The sequence below is a fragment of the Cnephaeus nilssonii genome, assembly GCF_951640355.1.
Source record: "Cnephaeus nilssonii genome assembly, chromosome: 11".
Taxonomy (NCBI): Eukaryota; Metazoa; Chordata; class Mammalia; order Chiroptera; family Vespertilionidae; genus Cnephaeus; species Cnephaeus nilssonii.
The window spans coordinates 21,004,888-21,024,897 of NC_137082.1; the positions used below are offsets into that span (position 1 = coordinate 21,004,888).

At 36.6% G+C, this 20,010-nt stretch overlaps 1 protein-coding gene and 1 pseudogene across 6 annotated transcripts in view; one reads left to right on the forward strand and one right to left on the reverse strand.

Annotated features, from left to right (window-relative positions):
• The window catches only part of MACROD2 (mono-ADP ribosylhydrolase 2), a gene marked incomplete at its 3' end in the record, with an annotated part of 1,993,251 nt that overhangs the window by 1,333,207 nt on the left and 640,034 nt on the right, over positions 1 to 20,010 (reverse strand). The gene's annotated exons all lie outside the window — the stretch shown is intronic.
• Positions 17,803 to 20,010, forward strand: part of LOC307107398 (lysine--tRNA ligase-like) — an 85,706-nt pseudogene continuing 83,498 nt past the window's right edge. Inside the window, exon 1 of the transcript in view lies at positions 17,803 to 17,975. The product of the transcript in view is annotated as a lysine--tRNA ligase-like (transcript). The remainder of the gene's footprint in view (positions 17,976 to 20,010) is intronic.

Genomic DNA, 20,010 nt, shown 5'->3' on the forward strand with positions numbered 1-20,010 from the left:
GAGCTCCCCTGCCCCTACTTCCCATAGTGGGCTGTCAATCAAGTGCTAGATAAACCTTTATCAAATAAAGCCCATGAGATCTGGGTGTGTTGGTGATAGCAGTTTACCTTGACTAATACATGTTCCTTCTATTGTAAATATGATAGTGGTGATTTTTAGTCAGCTTGATTAGTGCTACTTTTTAAACCTTTATGCAAAAAAAATAATAATAAATCAGATTTTACTACTAGAATGAACATACTGTATCATGTCGGCCAAGTTCCTTCCCTAAGGTATGCCTCAGAGTCTTAATCATACTAGACTCTGAGCACCGAAGCCAGCATGTCCTAATTAGTCACATAGCTGTTCCCCCTGCTTTGTGATTACAACCAGACTAATAGAAGAAAAAGGCTGAGGCCTGCTTAAAAACTGTCTGTGGTTATGGTCAACCAGTAATGGAATGATCCTGAGGTCACTCACAGGGCTAAGAGGAAGCTGGCTGCGGCTTCTTCCAAAAACAGGCCTTTAGCTGCGCTGACACACCTGTCATTTACCATCCTGACAGCGGCAAAATGCTCGCAGGCAGATGGTTAACTCAAACGGGGGCCTCTGATTCCCAGCATATTTTCTCCAGTTTTCTAACAAAAGCTAAATGCAGAAGACTTCAGCCTATTAATTAGGCCATCTTATTTTCGTTTCCTTACACGATAGCCCGGAGAATTGGACTGTCTGAGAGTGAGGTAGAAAGATGAGTTTCAGTTGTGCTTGGGGGGGAATTGTTTTTCACTTTTGTCAATTTTACCTTGGGGTTTAGAATTTGAGAATGGTTTTTGGGGATAGTCTTTATGTCACTATTTAAATAGCTAAAATAAAGAAAAAAGAGATGGGGCATAAAACTGCTTCAATTTTTCTGACCTAAGATTTATTTTACCTCATAATTCCAACCAGTATTCTTCAGGTAAAGCTCCTCATTTTATAAACAAATAAGTAAATTAATCCTGAAAACAGTAGAGAAAGAACAAGCCACAAAGCACTGAATAGGAATTATCAGATATGGTGGACCAGGGATGGTAAGGGCTAGCAAAAAACAGGAATTCTAAATACATATTTGGAAAAATACTAAAAGCACTATTTAGTGAAATCCAGTTATTTTAGATGTTGGTCCTATGAGGTCTCTTCCTTGTCTTACAAAGATAATTTTCTAAACCGTTTTTAGCAGGGGGATTTTGAAGTTCTTAGATGCGCACAAATTCATTTAATCTTCTTCTGTAAATAAAAGACAGTAACTTAATCTAAAGCAGCCACACAAATCATATTAGCCTGAAAAAATAAGAGGCTCTCTCATTGAATATATCTCTTAGAAGCCCAAGAGGATACAAAGGAGCTCTTTTGAAATCAAATCAACATAAATTTATTAAATAACTACCTTAAACAAAGCATTCTGAAAGAAGCCGTAAGGAAATCAAATAATGATAATAATATGTCCCATCTTTGAGGATTTATTGGGGGCCTTCTGGCATGCCGAGTGACGTGCCAGCTTTAACCTTACCAGAGGCCATGTTGCCAAGGGAGGCAGGAAGGTTCTGGAGTCAGAAGAAGAGGTTTGAATCCTAGCACCACCACCCAGCTCCCTGTGCTTTGATTTCCACATTTGTAAAACAGGCACCTCATACGACCTCTATTCAAAATCACAGGTGCTTTGTAAGTAAATTATTATATGACAAGCACTTGGGCTAATGCCTGGCATGTTGCAAGTATGTAATACACATTGGTTAGGCTATTGCACTTAATCATCATAACACTTTTTACAGGTAGGATCTGTTACTATGACTACTTAAATAATAAAGAAGTAAAAGTTAAGAAACCAATGCAAGATCCTTTTGGAGCTGGGGTCAGAGCTCATGTTTGCCTAAACTTAAAGTCTGTGTTCTAAGTCTTTACTCTCTCCTACCTCCATTAATGCAAAGGGATATAAACCCTGCTCTCTCCCATAGGAAGCCAAGCAATTAGGACAGAAAGTCTTGGAAGCATGTTTTCACTAAAATAAAACATAACCAACAATATATGGAATATCTTAGTATAGAGAATACATCTTTTAATAGATCTACAATTCTTTTGGGAGTATGCACATGTTAATGTTTTACAGTTCATAAAGCCCGTTGACAAAATTACCACCTATTTAATTCTCAAAACAATTTTGCAAGTTGGTCTTGAACTTTATTACTTTTCCCACTTTATACCTGAGGAAACTTAACAAGTGCAAGAAAAGATGACTAAGTTCATTCACCCGTTAAGTGGCTGATATAATTTATGTTTCATGGCTCTCAAAGTGAGGTCAATACCAGCTGGGGAGTCTGATAAAAATACGGAGTCCTAGACCAACCCCAAGTCTATAGAAACAGTCTCTCCAGCAGTGGGACCCTAGAGTCTGCATTTAATAACTTCCACAGATAACAGCGATACACACTGCCAATTGAGAACTTTGAGAATCATTCCTCCATGCAATCTTGCTTTCTTATCAAAGCTCTATAAAGCGGTGAGCAGTTGAGTCTATGGTGAGTAATCTGAGCATTCACTGGATACAAGAACTTTTGAGTCCTGGCTCTCATAAATCAGAAGGCAACCTTTACATTTAATTAGAGCCATGTCCTCATCTTCCTCCACTTGTTCTAATCAAATATCCAAATACCCCCAGCCCTTAACAGCTTGCACTTAAAGCAGGAAATATTAGCTAGAACTAGAAGTGAAATCCAGTAGGATTTTGATTAAGCACTGCTTCACTCTGAGATATGGTAATCATGAAATGCCTTGGGCAAGAACAGGTCCTTGGTGCATGGTCTCCAAAGTAAGGCTAAAGGATATCCATATAGGAGACAGAAGAATATATTGTCACTTTTTGATATTCAGAATTTATGAGGTTCCAGTTTAGTAATATTTAACATATAGATCGATGGTGCTTTTATATAATTTATAAGTAAACACACACATACTTATGTGCACATAAACAAATAGGTACTGAAAGAGGTGCACAATAAAAAAAAAGTGGTGCCAACAGACATAGTGATTAAGAGTACTCTAGAATCAAACTGTCAGTCTCTGTCACTTAGAGTTTCTGCCTGTAGATAATGGGGACAATATTAATACCTACCTTGTAGGATTCCTATGGTAATTGAATAAAGTAACACTTGTGCGGTGCCTGCATAAGTACTGAGATAATCTTAGTGTGGTAAATCTTTCTCCCACTGAAATTGCATAATTATTCCCATCTTTGTACCCATGGCAATGTGACTCTACAGGTTTTCCCATTAAGAGATGTCATCTGTTTTGCCACCCCTTGAATGTAGACTGGTCTTGCATCTAATTTTCTTTGACCAACAGAACGAGGCAGAAGTGACTCTATGTCAGTTCTAGTTCTGAGCCTCAAGAGGCCTTTCACACTTCTGCTCACTCTCTTGGAACCCCCCTCAGCTCCCATGTGAATAAGCCCAGGCCAGCCTACTGAAGGACAAGAGAGCACATGGGACAAAGACAAGCTATCCCAGCTGAGACCATATTAGACTAGCCAGCACTCAACTTTCCTGGCAACTGAGCACAAACGCATGAGTGAGTTCAGCTAAGATGTGAAGAACTATCTAGCTTGTGACAAACCCATAGAATTATGAGTTACATAAATAGCTATTGTTTTAAGCCACTACAATTTGAAGGTGGTTTGTTACACAGAAAGAGCTAACTAATATACATAGCCACCATCATCAGAAAAGATACAAAGCCATAAACTACTCTCAAGTGAAGACAAAAAGGAATACAGTTAAGTAGCTGTCTTAAACTCCTGGAAGGAAAAAAAAGCAATAGAGTTGAAGTAATCAGGTAAAAAGTTGATTCCATTAGAGGTCACCTATAGGCTGCATGAAAGATTTATGTGTCAGGTACTGAATAGCATCAGTGTTTCCTTTAGGGAGGAAAAGAAATATCTGTGAGAAAATACAATACAATGACAAGGCAATGCACATCTTGAAGCTTCACAGATGTGAGGAATTTAGCTATTTGAAACAACCTTGGGCTGACTGAAAAAGCAACTTCTCTTCTGAGCCTCCTGATCTTGCTGGTCAATTTTGCAATGACATTATGAGGCTATGATCCCAGGAGAAGATGATAAATGTAATAGAATAAACTTCAACACATTTCTTAGTTCAGGAACTTGGAGCCATTTTCAGCTATGGGTCATATACCTAGCTTTCTTCATCTCTAATCCCAAAGTTTAGCGATTGTTCTTTAAAAGTCAGGCAACATTTCTATGTCCTAGAATCTAGTACCTTAACTAATTGTGCAGGTACCCAAGAAATAGTGATTTTTGTTTATCCTGTTGAACTTGAATTTCCAAGTAAGGATAAGAAACTATTTCTCAGAAATAGCTACAACAGACCTCACAAACTTTTTCTTAAAAAATCAATCAGGTCTATCTCATTAGTAGATGTGAGAGTGAAAAAGTCATGTTGATTAACATCCTAATCAGATTCTGATAAAGACATTTTGAGCTGATGCTCACAGCATGGTAAACAAAGAATTTTAAGACCTAACCCATGCATTTCAAGTCATTATGACAAACATTACTGGTTTTCAACTCATTACCAATTCTCATTTCCCTTACTAACAGAATCCCTATATTGATTTGGGTGGCTATATGACCAACTAAATATCTATATTTACCAGTAGCTCTTTCAAAGATGAAAAATATATGAGTAGCCAAATTAGATGGAAGGAGATGACATTGGTGGGCTTCCATGTAACCTCATTACAGAGGATATACCTACCTACACAGATCTTTTAATTTATTAATATTAATATTAATATTATTAGTTGGTTTTCCCACTCTTCTACTTTCATGCATAAAACTAAAACCTGGTATTCAAGCTTCAGTAGCCATTTAGTGAGCATGAGCATAAAGGCTACATTTTAGTAAGATTGTAGTGCCTACATCTCTGATGGCATCTGTGGGGGTATCACATTAGCTTTGAATTACTTCTCATGCAATGAGAGAAAACTTTTTTTGTTTTTGTTTTTGTTAATGGGCATGTCTTGTGTAAGCACTCTCTGTAACTTGGAAAATAATGCCATTTTAAATGTAAGCATATATTTAATTTAGCTGAGACATGTTCCTTGAAATTTTGAATGAGAAACTTCCTTTGATCATTAAAAAAAGTGTTAATTACCAGGAAATTCTGAGATGACAAAACATCAGAAAGGGAACAATATAGTAGACAAAACTGCCAACAGTTTTGGAGGGGTCAGGGCAGTCTTGACCATACCACTAAAGAAAAAGTAGCAGCTGGAAAAACCTAGAATGTGCCAATCTGGTGGCCATATGACCTTAAGATGGCCTAGATTTTATGAGCTCCCTAGACACATTTCCATCAACAATAAGAATGGATTTACTCAAGGTAGATGCTACTAAAGACTCCAAAGAAGATAGTGAGGACCAGATTTCTCTGAAAGTCCACAGAGACAGTCTGAATGAGGGTAAATTTGCCAGGGTAAAGTTGCCACCCCATTGATATTAATGGATAGATCTTCCAGACAGAAGATCAATAAATCAATCATAAGAGCCTTAAATAACATATTAGACCACAGAAATATCTGTGAGAAAATACAATACAATGACAAGGAAGTGCACATCTTGATTCATTGATGTTTTTAGAGCATTTCACCTCAGAGCATCAGAATATACCATCTTTGCAAGACGTGGAACATTTTCCAGGACAGACCACATGTTAGGTCACAAAACAAGTCTCAATAAATTTAAGAAGACTGAAATCATATCAAGCATCTTCTCTGACCATAATGTATGAAACTAGAAATCAATGACAAGGACAAAAACTAAAAAACACACAAACATATGGAGGCTAAATAACATGTTATAAACAATGAATAGGTTAACAATGAGAACAAGGAAGAAATCAAAAGATACCATGTTCCAAGCAGAAGAGCTTCCAGCAGGCAATACCAGTCTAGGCACCAGCCTGGCCAATGTGGATGGAGATGCGCTCACACATAACTAAGACTTCTAGGGTTTCCAGAGGCTGGAGCAGGGGAGAGGACACGTGACAAGAACCTCCCACTGAGAGACTGCCAAGGAGTCCAGAGGAAGGCTGGAGAAATCTTAATAGAGACCAGGTCAAGTAAAGATGCAGAGGCAGGGAGACCTCCTCTTTCTAAGAAATAAATGAGGCAACTTAAATATTTCCTCTTCTATCAGAAACTTTCCAGGGCAGGGGACACAAGCTCAGAACTAGGAGTGATGTAGGTCAATATTAACAAGTGCCTCCAGGACAACCTCATTTGGTCTCAGGTAATGAGACCTAGGGAGAAAGGTGATTTTTCCTCAAGGAATTCAGCTTTTAAACTTCAACTGTGTTGAATCCTTTTTCCTCATTTTCTTCCTAGGAAAGAAGTTAATATGTAATTTTGGGGTTTGTATTCTCATTTGCTCCAGAAAGTACTAATGGTTTGGGGTGAGATGATAATTAAAAATCTTCAGGAGAGAAAACGAAATCTCTCTGAACTTTCACCTGGCTGTCCAAAGGAAAATGGTAAAAGCCAGTCTATATAAATGTATTTGCAAAAATAAAAAATCTTGAGGCACACATAAACGCATCTTTGTTTTTATGAACTCAGAAACTCATTCTGCTTGACTTTTCAAAGGACTAAGGTATCTGTAGGTCTGAGGAAATAAACAACATGCAGCCCTTTTCCTCAAAGTCCACAAATGCAAGGGACACTTATTGCCCCAATCCAAACAGCGACATTTTCTTCTCCCATAATTTATTGTCAAGAGGAGTGTTGGGGAATAAACTTATTTAAAGAAAAAACTTAGGGGCAAAGAACATTTAGGTCATTTTGTAAAGTAATAATATTATTCTTTGACTTTTTTCTGATTAAAAAAAAAAGTTGATCTCACTTATTAAAAACTAATTTTCAGAAAAGGTTACTTTCCCCCCTGTATTTCATAACTTGACCCCCTTTTTATTTTAAATAGAAAAATAATCTACCCAATAGAGTAGTTTATAATTTTGATGACATTTATTTCTAGTAAAAATTCAATATATGTGCCTGCATGGATGAATATTTAACCCTCAAAATATTCATGAAAATAAGTTAGTAAAAAATTCTGAAAGAGTAAAATAAGCACCATATCTTAAATTAAGTTTTCATATTAAAAAGTATTTAACCTAAATACTGATGGGAACAGAATGCATAATGTCACATGTGATTTCAATAGCTACAATTGCATTGCTATGTATTCATCTAAAATATTTTTAAATAAAGAGGTTCAGATCATTCCCCAGCCCCCACACCCACTCCAGAGAATGTATTGACTTAGAAAAAAAATGAAGGGTTTAAGAATGATTTTCGTTGGGAATGAATGCAGTAATCTGCCATGTGGAACCTACAGAAGGGCCTTGGTGCACATCAGACCTGCAGTTGGTATTCAGTCCCCAAATCTCAGGTACTTATTTGAATGTCATGGAGGCTCCCACCTCCTGACTCTCAGAGGTGACCCCTCCTGCAAGGATGCTGCCAAAGGAAAATACATTTCCAGAAGTAGATGGAGCAAAACCTTCTGTTTGCTTTCTCTTTTCCCCTGCAGGCCCAGTCACCAGGTCCAAAGCACTTATTGTATGGTCTCTTCTGGACAAATTCCCTCTCGACCTATTCATTCCCTCTCTGAGACGTTGCCCCAGAATGGCAGCTGAATGTGAAGAAAATGTCACAGAGTTTTCTGTTAGAGAAGGGTCTCTTTGATGAGAACTTTTGACTCACATACTCGCCCATTAAATTTCAAAAATATAGGGCTGACCAGTGGTGGGGGCTGAGAGGGAGGGGATGGGTTTCTCAATGCCAATAAAGAAAGTTTTGTTCACTCTTCAAGCTCATAGAAAAGACACTTCAGAGAGGATAAAGCCATGCCTTGGATAATCCTGCAGCTCACCAAAATGTCTATTTTCCTTTATCCCTAGCGGAACCATTTTCCCCATGAAATACTTATGGGAGAAGTTAAAATGAGGCACGTGTGCTGGGCTCCACAAAGGAGCCCTATATTTAACAGCACACACATCCAACACCTCAAAAGGTTTTGAAGAAAGCTGTGTTTATTATGAGGGTTTATGAAATAAAAAGGACAAACTTTCTTATCCCGAATAATATGCAGTGAAATTTACAGCCAAAATAAGGAAGCTGTGCATAATGTAACACTTGGCAGGAATTTTAATCAGTGGATTGGCAAGGCTAGATGCAATACTTCAGTTCCTTTTAGACGTGTCTGAGCTTCCTTAATGTTAATACCACACTCTGGGTCTAGGGAGAACATTTAGGAGACTCTGTGCTTTCTGCGGGAGTGCTGAGGAGCAACACAAGCTAAGTAGGGAGCAGCGTGGAGGCGATAACAGTTTCAAACCCAGGGAATGAATGATGGCAAGAGACAGATGAGCTATATTGCAGAGCAAAGCAACAGATTCACATTCTGATAAGGCATTCCAGCCACATTGCTTGAAGCAGGTGAAGATGCTTCCAGGTATCATTCTGCAATGGACTTTGTCAGAAGTTTTCACCCAGGACTGTTATTCTCCCAGTTGAAGCTGTCCAGTAGCCCTCAACTCCTGAGCAGCCCAACAGCAGTCCACACAAGCTGAAAGTCGGGTCACATTATGCGGACCCCAAACTGGCCATTCCAGAAAGAGTTATACATAATGTGATGAAAAGCTCCCAGGAACCTGTTAAACCCACCATCCCTTTCAGGATGAAACAAAAGTAATCCTGCCTCTGCAGCAACAACCTTCCAAGAGACCACAAAGAAAATATTTTATCCTCGGCACAACATTCTAGTAACTAGTATCCAGTACTTCTTTCACATGCAATCTCAGGAAATGACATGTTAAGAAAGTCAAACGGTCAAGACACAAATTATATAGTGTTCGGATTTAACAATCACCAGGAGTCTTTTTCTTTAAAATGTTTCTTTTTACTATTTAACTGTCCTTAAGTTTGCAAATGTAGTAAAGGCTGGAAACAAAAGATGTTTAAAAACATCCTTTAGCGACTCTGTAAGAAAGAAGGTAGCCCTGGCTGGTTTGGCTCAATTGATAGAGCCTTGGCCTGCGGATTGAAGGGTCCCAGGTTTGATTCCAGCCAATGGCTCGGTCCTCAGTAGGGGGCGTGCAGGAGGCAGCTGATCAATGGTTCTCTCTCATCATTGATGTTTCTATCTCTCTCTCCCTCTCCCTTCCTCTCTAAAACCAATTATATATATATATATATATATATATATATATATATATATATATATATATATGTAAAGAAAGAAGGTAAATGAGAGATGGAGAGGGCAACTTGCTCTGCTCACAGGAATCAAAGGTCAAGGGACACACAAAGTCTCCAACTATTTGTAAAGTGTTCTGCTAAGAATGTTTTCAAAAATTAATACAGAAATATGATCTGTTTAGAAAGAATACTGGTTATTTTTATGCAATGGTATTTCTTCGCTAGGTAACAAAGAATGTATATACACCATAAATATCTGGAGAGTTATTATTGGAGGGCTTGTGGTGCCGCAAGTTTTACGAAACCAAACATTAATGTGACTACAATTTGGGCCATGATTGCTTTATCAACCATAATACTGGTTCCTAACTCCCAATGGGAAGAGCAAACAGCTGAGATTCTGGCAAGCCATAAAACCATACCTCGTGGGCCCTGTAGAAGAGGAATCAGGTGTTGTTGTTTTTTAAAAAAATGCCTTTTAAGAGGGTGTATCTCTTTTTAGCAAATAGTAAGATAAGAATCTTGATAGTTTTTGTTGAAAATGAATATTTGAACTGATGAAAAAAATATATTATCAGAGGGCTGAAGTTAAATCATGCTTCCAAATTCATATGGAGCATCTGATACCAGATAATCCAGGGAGAGTGTACATGGAAGCGTTTTTGGATAGGAAGATACAAGTGCCCTGGAGAATCTGATGTCAGGTCCAAGGGCTGTGAGAGAAAATGAAATTCAAAGGATGAATATATGTAATTTAATTATGCTAGGAAAAGATGGCTTGAGGAAAAATTCTAATAAACTAATTCAGGAGCATAAAAATTATTCCAGCATGATAGAAATTAGGTAAGAATGACTTGACAATTAAAGAAAAGCCATGAGACTTAAGTAATATGAGGTCAGCAGGCATAATATCTGGGGGAACTAGGCATTTCCAACTAAGGAGAATGCAGTAAATACAACCATTTCAGAAACAGTTAATAAGAAGATAATAACTTCTTTTATATGTCTATTTCTTTATTAAAGTAATGCTTAGCATCATTTTAAAAAAATGTTCCTAATTTATTGTCTTTCCAACTCCCTACCCCATTCATCAATACTATATATATTTTTTTAAATTAAGCTGCCCTTGAAGTCTTAACTGGTAATCTCTCCTAACTCTTCAACCAGTTATTTTCAGTTACTGAGCTCAATAAGATGCTGTTCAACGAGTTACTTTTCTATTACCTTATTTATTCACTCTTATTTAACACAATTCTCAGGCACCTCCGGGTTCCATGTACCACTGAGCATGTGGACAAAAATATATAGAAGCAGAGCCTTAAACACATAAATATCTGGAGAGTTATTATTGGGGAGCTTACATAATTAGGATATCTAGCAAACTTCTTTGCCCTAATATCAGAAGATTTCAGGGTCTCTCCATTCCCCTGCAGACAGCAAAATCTGCCATCCAGTTGAAATCCTAATGCTGTCCTTATGTAACTTCTCTCAGCCATGCCAATATCCATGTATGACCTCTTTGACTTTAGGAAGGTACAGCTTCCAGATTCAGAGAGGATAGACAAGTTTCTTGTTCATTACTATTATTAGTGATTCTAGGCAATCTTCTTTGCCCTTTTTGAGTCTCTTTCCTTATTTGACATGGAAATTAAAATTCTTATCTTTAAGGGTGGTCTTGAAGATTAACTTGGATCAAGAATGCAGAGCACTTAGGACATGGTAAATGCTCATAAAAAGCTATAAGTACCAATAGCTTCATCATTTTATGTAATATAAAGTGTGTTTTTGCATTAGTGTTGGTTTAGAGGGAAACCTAGCAAGTCAAGAGCTGGTCTCAGACCCAAATCAGAATGATGCATTTGTAGGTACTCCAACTTTAAGGTGGTAAGAAAAACTGAACTCCTCAAATTAGCATATATTGACAACAGTCTATAAAATTTCCAATTTAAATCTTGCAATGTTATTATATGCCTAACCAAAAACAAAAAACAAAAACAGTGGTTATTATAGGAGCAAAGGCAATTTTTTGTGTTGAGGAGGATGCCCTGTTCCTCATCTAGCCTTCTGAAAAAGTTGTCATGTAAATTTATTACACATTCTTTCAGCCCACTCAAAGCACATAAGGGCTGTCTGAAACATGGGTCTTGTAAATATGCCTGAATGTTAGGATTTTGGCTGTAACAGTGGAACTAGGAAGGACTCCAATTGTATCTTTCTGTGTTCTTCCTGATTTATGAGCCAGAACCCTGGTATTTAATGCACATGCGAGAAAACACAATGTTTTTAGTCTATTGTGATTTTTGTAAAAACCAACAATTATCTAATTCTCACCCTTCATAACAGAGAAAGAGAATTTAGAAAGTAAAAAATATACTGCCTACTGGCAGAAAAAAAAAGACAATATTATGTGTAATAAAGAACCTTCATTAGATCTTGAAATCATAATCTATATTCTAGAACTAGAAACCCAGAAGAATTAATGATAACAAGTTAATTATAAAACTAAATGTCATGACATACAGAATCAAACTAAATACCATGATATAGAGAATCTGAGAAACAGTCCAGCAATTAATGCATAACTATATATTGCATGGACTTTTAAAATAATTTATTTGGAAAATTATTTCAAAATTAGAGAGAATTTATAAAGCCAGTGTAAAGCCTAGATAGTCTTTATTCACATTCTGCAATTATTAATATTTTACCACATTTGTCACCATATATATATGCCCGTCATAAAATATTTACTCATTATACACATAGTCCCATTTCATGTGTATATACACATTTTATATAAGCAAATATAAAATACATAAACATTATATTCATATATATTTATATGTATTAAAATATATATATATATATATACATATATATATATATATATATATATATATATATATATATATATATCTGTTCTCATTAGCAACCTTCTAAACTGTTTGAGAACAAGATGCAGACCTGATGCCCTATCGTTCCTAAATGTTACAGTCTAAATTTCCCCAAAGCAAGGACACTGCACCCATAACCACATTATAACTCTCTAGGTCAGGAAATTGATGTTGGTACAACCCTACCATCCTATTCAAATTTTTTCAATTGTCCCAGAAATACTCCCTTTTACTTTCTGGGTCAGAATCTAATTCATTATATAAGTGTAATTAAAACCTGTTTGGAACTGAATAATTTATGAAAGAGAATTTCTTATTAGAATAACTGTTCTTCACAAATGTTTATTTTTCATATTATTTTAAAACTCCTTTGCCACCAAATTTGGCAGCCTCCCATAGTGACACCACTGACCAGTTAAATTAGGCCCTTCCATATTACTTGGAAAGAAAACCTCAAAGGAGGAAAGTTGTCAATCAGCTTTCATTGCTTGAATCCATGCATTTGTTAAAGAATATGCGAATATTTTAAATGTCTATTGTATCCTGGTTTCTGAAGAAACCTCATGTTAAAAATGTGTACTAAAAGTTGTGCTCCCAACCTAAACTGGATATTTCATAGGTGTGCCTAATATAGTATCAGATACATAATATATTTTGATAATTGCTTAATAATTTAGCAAATAAGTAGAATATCTTTAGGAAAATAGCCACTGAAACATTTTAAAGTGCTTATGAAGAAGAATAAACATGAACTTGTATGAGAGAAACATGGAAACTATGAGGTTTTTCAAACTATGGCTTATAGGTGGATTATAAACCAACATCTAGAAAGCATTTTGTATCAAGTTATTTATTTATTTTGATAATGTAATATGGACTTTTCTCTAGAAAAACTTAGGCTCAACCATCTAGCAGGGATCTCAATGCTTTCTCATCAGTAACAAAGTACGACATCTAAATGTGGCAAACTCACTTAAGCCTGGATGCAATTCTAGAGGAGTTGAAGGGCAAGAGGTTAAGCCACGGCTGTATTTATCAATATGCTTTTAAACCAATGAGTGGATCAAGTAACATACAGAGTGAATGGGAATTAAATGTAATTAAAATCACTGTCTCCACAGACAGGTCAGGTTATAACCTTTCTGCTCTCTAACCAAACCCCTCCTCTCACATGCCTCTAAGAATCATAAATAAAAGAACCCAAGATATTCAAAAGTTTTTTTTAGGATGTCATAGTTAGTTTTTAAAATTCTGGTATAAAAATATAAATCAAAAGTATCTAGTGGAAGGTTATTAAAAGATACACACCAAAAGAAATGCTGAAATCGAGATGGCATACTTTATATTTCATATATTATTTTGGTTTATTTTAAGGAGCATTGATGGAGGTTAATTTGTCAAAAATGAATACAATCCCAAAAGGGAGAGCAACATTCCTCAATCTCTCATCATATTGGTACCCACAGATCCTTTTTCCTATTAGAGTATTTAGAGAACTTTCTGGCATTATATCCTGGAGTGGGGTAGAGGCATAGACAGTGAAGAGAAAACTGTACAGTATAATTAAGAGATCTGTTCACCCATAAAGAGTTAGCTTTCTTTACTTTCTCTTTAGTTTCCATTGCCCTAGGAACTGTATTGGTAAAGATATTGCTACAACAAATGTCTGCTATTTTGCTGCCTATGATTTTCTTTAGTATTTTTATGGTTTCCTGTCTTATGTTTAAGTCCTTTATCCATTTTGAATTTATTTTGTGTATGGTGTAAGTTGGTGATCTAGTTTCATTTTTTTGCATGTATCTGTCCAATTTTCCCAACACCATTTATTGAAGAGACTGTATTGACTCCATTATATGCTTTTGCCTCCTTTGTCAAATATTAATTGAGCATAGTGGTTTGTGTTGATTTCTGGGTTCCCTATTCCATTCCATTGGTCTATATGTCTGTTCTTGTGCCAGTACCAGGCAGTTTTGAGAACACAATGGAATACTAGGCTGCTGTAAAAAGGAAGGAACTCCTACCATTTGCAACAGCATGGATGGACCTGGAGAGCATTATGCTAAACGAAATGAGTCAGTCAGAGAACGACAAATATCACATGATCTCACTCATTTGTGGAATATGATGAACAACATAAACTCATGAACCAAAATAGATCCAGAGACAGAGAAGCATCGATCAGATCATCAAACCTCAGAGGTAAGGGAGGGGAGGGTGGGGGGAAGGGGAAGAGATCAACCAAAGGATTTGTATGCATGCACATAAGCCTAACCAATGGACACAGACACTAGGGGTGTGAGGGCACGAGCGGGGGGGGGGGGGGGGTTGGAGTAGGGGGGAAAAGGGAGGATAAGGACATATATGTAATACCTTAATCAATAAAGAAAAGATACTTTGAGGATTACACGGGGGAAAAAAAAGAGTCAGCTTTCTTTCTATTAAGTTCTAGCACAATGAGAACTGCACTATGGTAGAAACCAAGCAAGTGTCTGATGATTGTTGAGTGAAAGCCACCTCAGAAGATGTGGAAGAGAATGTTTGCCTCTAATAGGTAAGAAGGACAGGCATTACTACATTGCTACAAGTTATACAGAAGGGAAAAGTGAATGTAGGTTAATGATTAATAGTTCAACTATTATTCTTCTAAAAGAGTTCATCTATTTTTTATCATATATGTAATATATATCTTGTGGAAAATAAAGCACAGAAAAGTGAAAGTACAAAATTACTCATCCTACCATAGCCCAGAGATAACTCCTCTTAATAAGTGGTGCATTTCCTTGCCATTCTCTTCTCTGGCTGTTTTCTAGCATTTGTTCTCAAAGTGTAGTCCCAGGCCAGCCATATTCACATGATCTGGGAACTTGTTAGAAATGCAAATTTGGGCCCCCCCACCAAGATATTCTGAAGGTGGGATCTGACAATCTGGAGTTTCACAAATCCTTCAGGTGATTCTAATCATGCTATAAAGTTTTAGAAGCACTGTTTAAAGAAATTCTTAACATATAGATGTGAACAATCTAGGCCAAAAACACCACCCTTTTTTTCAATAGAGAAGTAAATAGTACTAGGTTTAGATTAAGAGAGAAATCCATCAGTAGAACAGAGCTTCTGACCCCTAGTTTTAAGGGTATCATTCTTCTGCTAAAAGGAAAAAATAAAAGTAGGAGAAACAAACAAAATTTTTATCTTATTCTTCCTCCATTCCTGGTCATATTCCAGAAAGTCTTAAGACAATTTAAGCTTCTGAGATCAAAGTATTTTTGTCTATAGACAATTTTTAGGGCTCCATATGCTAGGTTTTAAGTTGATTTCTCCAAAGTAAGTTTAACTTACAAGAAAAGAACAATTAATCAGAGCAGAAACATGACCAGTTAGCAAAATTTGAAAGTACATAATTAGATATAACTAATTTAAAATAGTCTTGCAATAAGAATTTGAAACCTTACTCATTTCCCCCCTCATCACCTGAGAAGTGACATTGTTTACTGAAGAAACAGTAGGCAAATGGATAATTCCCCTTTAATAAGGTGAAACTTCAATGCAGACAGCACAGTTCTGCTACTAAAATTATCAGGTACTCTTGATCAGACCCTCTTGAAAGAGGAAAGAAATAAGGCCAGCATGCTAACCCACACAGGCATTTCAGAAGACATCTGCTTACCAAAACAAGTGTGACTTGGAAGTCAGAAGCAAGTTATTACAAGCCAATGGCTTTACCTTTACCTATTGGCAGAGCATTGTTCTTTCCTGGGTGGTCTGATAAAGACTGGTCATTCCCCAGAATTATCATGTTCTTGAACTAAATACCAGAAGGAAAGTGAAAAAGAACAACAAGAGCAAGCCTCTCAAAGAGCCTTTTATACTGTTCAACATCGTCTTATGTATTTCTGTTTCAAGTTTTCTTATCACAGCTAAGCCAGAAGGCCATGCATTCTATTACCTTTGTGATAATGACTTAGTTATTTTATATTCTTGCCCAGCCACACAGGTGGCATTTTTCCTTCACAGAGAAAACCCCAGAGGTGTGCCATGTTCTCTCTGTGTGAGCAACTCTGCTGGTCCTTCTGCATGTGCAGCCCGGAGTACTTTACTCTGCCAAACCCAGACAGAAGCTACTGGTTCATTTCCAGCTGTTGCTGAGGTTTTACATCTGATTTGATTTACTTGCCTGAAGTGGCTGTAACAAGCACCAAATAAGCCACAATTGCCAAGAGCAGAATATAAAATTAAAGGGCTTCAATTAATGAATAAGTAATAACACACTTAGAAATGGATGCTAACTTGAATCACTGAATGAAACACTCTAACTTATTAAATTATATTTTTAAATGATTTTGAATCAAAATATTTAAAATTATGTAAATCTCATTGGTACATGAATTTTTAAATCCATAATGTTAATGCATTAGAAAATGTAATATAAAGCACAGATGTATGAAAATAACAATATGGCAAGACCAGTATGCATTCCCCCTATTGTGAGAATCTGTGAGGGTGTGTATTTGTGAGAGTTGTATTACATACATGTTAAAACAGGTATGTAAATTTAGTGGACATCAATGTACATCTTAGCTGTTATTTACTGCCTAGGAAACAAAGAAACCCAAGACAGCACGGAGAAAATACTATCTCAAAATAGAGACAGCAACTTTTAAGGTGAAAGTTCAAAATTCTCTACCAAGAGTACTAGAAAACAAACTGAGTACAACAATGTAACCCCCATAGTAAGGACTCCTCTCCCACTAGCCAGAACAGTTCCTGGGCTCAAGCCAAATTCACTGGTTGGCATTTTCCAGCAACAACCCTGAGCCACATATTTTAGTGATAATGCTAGTAAAGGGCTGCTGAATATATTAGACATAGAAGCATGAACAGACTGTTGAACCTCAGAGGGAAGGCAGGGGTGGGAAGAGATCAACCGAAGTATGCATATACGCATAACCTGTGGACACAGGCAATGGGGTGGTGAGGGCCTGAGGGTGGAGGGGGACAGGAGTGGGCTGGAAGAGATTAAGGGGGGGGCGGGAAAGGACCAATGTAATACTTTCAACAATAAATACTTAATAATAATAATAATAATAATAATAATAAAATACTTTTTTTAGTTTGTATCTGTCACTTTTAACATTTGAGTAGTCAAAAATTTTCCCCTAATATAAAATTGGCATCAATCATTTATCTTTTTAATAATTTGTAATTGAAAGTTGATACTGTGTAACAATTTTTAAACAGAATAGTAAAAGTTGAACAGAAGGCTCTCACATGCAAAAAGAAAAAAATAGTTTTCTCCATAAACTAGGGTTTAGTCAACACGCATTGGCCATTCCAGCAGGAAAATATAAATAAGCCAGCTAACCTGTATCATGGAGGAAATGTGTAAATGAACTAGGACACTTCTGAGGTGCCAGACGGAAATGAACAGCTGTTACGCCTGGTGTCACTAGTCCTCTCTTAAACTTGGATGGAGAAACAGTCCAGCTTGTGCTTTGCAAAGTGGTTCAATCATCACCTTTTAGAGTTAGAGTGTATGTAATGAGGTCACCATTTGGGTGTATGAAAATCTTTGCCATCCCACCTCTCTGGACTCAGTTTTCTCCTCTGAAGTATAAATATGGTAGACGAAGGAGATCTCTTGAAGTCACTGGAAGATCCAATATTCTATGACCGCCAAGATCCTACTACATCAGACACGACAAAGGAAGTCAAGTGCTATCTGCTGCAGAAATGCACCAGACACCTGGTAGGAAAACTCGATATAAGAGAAATGGACTGGCTATGGGATAAGTAAGTTTGGCTTTAAGACCTGCCCCTGAGCTATGTGACTCTGGGAATGCCTTGGAGTCTTGATTTCCTCATTAATAGAAAGAGGCAGGTGACCCTAAAGCCCCCTCAACTCTGTTTCCAGGCAATGAGAATCAGCCCATGTGTATTAAGCAACAGTGACTCAGAAAATGAAACAACATCACAGACCTTTGGGATTTAGGACAGCCTCTATCATTTCATAGAAAGCCAATTAGTTCATTATAACTAAAATGCTCAATGCAACAACAATTTTCAGTGACAGCAGATCAATAGAGTTTTATTGGTTAGTCACAGGGGGTGAATTTCGACTTGATCATTATGTTAATTTATCAACAATGATATGAGATGCATTTACATAATAGCCCTGAAGTTAACACATAGAAATGTGGCTTTATTAATGAGAAGAGATAAAGTGAAGAAATATTAAAATATGTGTGAAAAGGTAAACACAGACTCAAAGCAAAATTAAACAAAAAATGCTCTTTTAGTTTAGTAATAATGTTACTGGAATCTGTAAAGAATAACATTTGAGCAGAGACAGGTAAATTTTATTTATTTCTTTATTTCTTTATTTACTTTTGTTAATCCTTACTGGAGGATATTTTTTCCATTGATTTTTTTTTTTTTTTTTTTTTACAAAGAGTTGGAGGGATGGGGGAGAGAGAGAAAGGGAGAAACACCAAAGAGAGAGAGACACATTGAGATTGGTTGCCTCCCACACATGCCATGCCCAGGCCAGGGATCAAACCTGCAACCCAGGTACATGCCCTTGAACAGGAATGAAACCCCCAACCGTTACGTGTGCTAGCCAATTCTCTAACCACTGAGAAACACTGGTCAGGGCCAGAGACAGGTACATTTTAACACCCAAACCCACACAAATATGATTTCATCTTTAAGTTATGCATCCCTAAAGACTCATGTGTAAATAGTTAACTATTAATGACTGAACAAACACAGAAGCAAAACAGTCATGAACACTCACACAAGTACACAATCAAAGCCATGCACAGCATCCACTTTTGATTTATTCGTAAGCATTGCATTAGAGAGGTAATTAGTGCATTTCTCACACTGCTATTCCACTGACAATGACCTATACTCTTTAATAATAAAAAGATAATTTTTTAATGTTATAATAAATAGTTAACCATTCTCAGTCAGTTTGAAAAGAAACACTGAAATAATCTATAGCTACCAATTCTGGATATTGCTGAGGGCAGCTGTGGTCAGAGAAAATATTCAACACATTCTTATAATTAAAAAAAAAAAAGAATGCAATCCATCCTAGTAATTGCTTTCTGTGAAATCTAACTCTTGGTCCAAATTAATGAGTTACAGGTGTGAATCTAATGCTTTCCATTTTGCCTGAAATGTTACTGTTGTTTTTTCTGGGACACTTGGCCTCCAAAGATATTATAGTTAATTTATCATAGCATACCATCAATGTTTTGTGTTCACTAAAAAGGAGAAACACAGCCCTTTTGGTGAAATAGGGAGATCTCACTTTTCTACAGTGCCATCAGGTACTAATGCAACTTTTCTTACCTACACATTTGAAATTCTACTTTCATTTTTTTTAGATGAACTGCCAGACTAAAAGAGGTGTCAGAAATTTTTACTTTAAAAGGCAAAGAAATTAATGCAGGCAAAGTCATTGCCCAAATTCACCTGCTGAACATGCCCCTGCTATTCAAATTGGGGAAAAAAAATAAAAAAACAATTTTTTTGGAAACAAAAAGAAAAAGGTTAAAAAAAATAAGAGCAGCAGATGCAGCAGCCATAAAGTGGTTTTCAAAAGTATAGGTCTTTTTTTTTAACCTAAGTAAATATCTTCTGGGATTAATAACTATTATCATTTATCATGTGCCAAACACGGTATTAAGTGCTTCTCACATATCTTGAGTTTTGTCAGAAGTAGACCCTGAGTCAGGGACTTGAGTGCAAGTAATTTGTTTGAAAGGAGATCCCTGGAAAACCTGCAGACGTGTAAGAAATGGGACAGGAAGAGGAAGGA